Source organism: Cupressus sempervirens, chromosome 7, assembly GCF_028749045.1.
Source record: "Cupressus sempervirens isolate cs-2001-9-10 chromosome 7, ASM2874904v1, whole genome shotgun sequence".
Lineage (NCBI taxonomy): Eukaryota > Viridiplantae > Streptophyta > Pinopsida > Cupressales > Cupressaceae > Cupressus > Cupressus sempervirens.
This window is the reverse complement of record NC_143124.1, coordinates 368,081,866-368,084,824: the sequence shown is the minus strand read 5'-3', so window position 1 is coordinate 368,084,824 and position 2,959 is coordinate 368,081,866.

Here is a 2,959-nt window from a genome sequence, read left to right as displayed (position 1 = left end):
TTTTATATATATATATATATATATATATATATATATATATATATATATATAATTATAATAGATATATTATTATTATATTATTATATTACATATATTATGAAAATTATAATATATATATTATTATTATCTTTATAGATGATAATAATAATAATAATAATAGGTCATAATAATATATAATGCATAACAATTCTCCTAAATAATATTACTCATCATGCATTCCCCTTAATTCCCTCCAACATTTTGGCATCGATATCAGATATCCGATAATATTGGGTATCTGATATCAAATTAGATTCTCGATAAGGGTTAGGGGCCTACTTTCCAAGTTTGGTATCACGATGGGTGGAAAAAAGTCAAAGTGGATTTTGAAACGCTTTTAGACGTTTTCAAACTCTATTTTTTTCACATCACCACTTTTTGGCACACCATGATCTTGCACATACCAAAGCATTAAACAAGGTAGACTAATATTCATGTTTGATAAATTATTTTTTTAGGATAGATATTTTAAATTGTGTATAATTTTTTTCAATAAGTCCAAACTATGGTGGCATGTTTTGCTAGACAATACTATGCGTCTACCAAGTCATAGCCACCTAGGATTAAGAAAAACCAACATTTTAGATTTTTTAAAATTTAGTATTACTTTTTTCAAAGGTGTGTATGTAGGTTAGAGGTAAAGAAACTTAGACGTCAAAAATATGAGGAAAAGATGCAAAGGTTCTAATATTACTTCATGTTAATATGAGAAATATTAAGAAAACCTTTTCTTGATTCTTGAATTCAAATTTTGAATCAGTAATGTTTAAGGGTAGACATTTTCATGTGTCTATGCAACTCATTTTAACAATTCCAAACCATGGTGGCATGTTTGGCTAGAAAACACTATGAGTTTTTCAAGTCATAGCCACCTAGTATTGAGGAAATCAAATTGTACATGAGTAAAAGTGAAGCAATCACTCTAACAAATTTAGAAGGGGCATGACCTAAATCCACCCCTTGATTAGTTTTAATTAATACAAGAGGAAGCATCAAAGAAAAATTCTAATACGAAAGGAATGAATAAATTGGTTTTAATTCCCTCTCACCTCCACCTTAAGAGGGTTTTAGCAAGGATATATGTAATATAGAGCTAAGATATAAAGATATGAACCAATGATGAAGTATATGGAAATGAAAGATAGGAAGATGAAATACCATTTGAGATACCAACCTAAAAATGGTCTATTAAACAACCTTCAAAAGAGCCAATTTTTGCTAGTTGGACTGAAAACTTTGCAACAAGAAAAACCAAAAAATAGTCTGGTGAGAAATTAGATTGATTGTAGCTGCTATTAGATAAGCCCAAAGAGAAAGATAAGAAGGAGAGTTAGTTCCCCTTCTTGTTTAGTCTTGGTTTTTGTTATGTTCCTTATTTTGGTACTAAGCCCATGTGGGCTTTCTTCATGGTACTTCTTTGGAATTTCTTTTAATACGAGCTATGTCAATATTATGTTTAAGACTGTTCCTAATTACTTTATGATTAGATTTTGTGACATTTGATGTGGGTTTTTTCTTTTTTCTTTTTTTTAAATTAAGATGGGGGGTAGTTAGTATGTGCTACAACTAAATTGTAGTTTCAACCACATATAACACCTATTGACATAAAGGATAATAAGAAAATAGTAATAAATTTCATTGAAAAATACAACAACCATACACTCCATTAAAAAAACTATTTTTCTTTAAGTCAAGTACTCTACAACATCTTATCGAGTAGAAAAATACTACAAGTGTTCATAAATCCTTACCTCACTGATGTGAATTCTTATGAGCATAGAGTAAACAAAAATATTAGACATATCAAAGAAGTACATAAATCCTTTTAAAATATGCATCACAAGCCCAAAAAAATTCACACTTAACCCAACACAACTCTTGACAATTGATGCAAAACACTAATACACATTCATGTTAATTCATTTTATATAGAAAGAAAAAAATCACAACACATGAGAGTCTCAATAATCCTAACTTCTTCATTTAAAAATTCTCCAAATCTCCATCTACAATAATCTTGACATCCTTTAATAAAAGAAAAGCTCTTGAAAATTAGAGATCCCAAAATTACCTTTTTCGGTATTTTTTTCTAATAATCTTTTTTTTGCCATTTTTTTCCAATAATCTTTTTTTTGCCATTTTTGGTAATTTTCAAAACTACACCTAAAAATATGACATTTCTTCTAAAGATTTCCTTGCCTAAGATAAGAAGAATTTCCAACTAATATCCAAATCTAGAATTATTATTTCCAATTTATTACAAAGCACAACTTTCTAAAAACTAGAAAAACCACTAAAATCTAAATTTGGAGGCCTAAAAAGACTTTTGACCTTCCAAAAGTTTTTCAAAACTACCACCATCGAAAATAATATTAGTCACCAAAATATGTGTCAGCACCTAAAGTATGCATCTATAAAATTTTAGTAAGGATCAAGCTATTGAGTCAATAGTTATGACTAACAAAAGTCATAAGGATCAAGCTATCAATTCAATAGTTATGACTGTCAAAAGTCCTGGAGCAAGAACTCCCTTATATTATAGAAAATCATCTCATATCCATAAAGCATGTCAATCTAACACCACTCCAACTAGAGAGTTACATTTTTCTAACATTCTCATATCAATGCCTTAAAGATTCATACCATGTTACTCTATTTGTAAGAATATGTCTATTAAAATCCCGATTACAAGGACAAATAAATTTTCATCCCCAAAGAACTCCTCAACATAGAACATGGTATTTAATTACACAAAATCCTACCAATGTTACAAAACATTTTAGAAAAATGGTTAGGTTTCCTTAAGTTTCTTGTAGCATTAAACAACATTTAGGGGTAGAAAACATTTCAAGAATAGAAAGATATAGTTATCGTAAACTCTAAGGTTCAAGAAGTTTTCAATTTTCTATTATCTTAATTA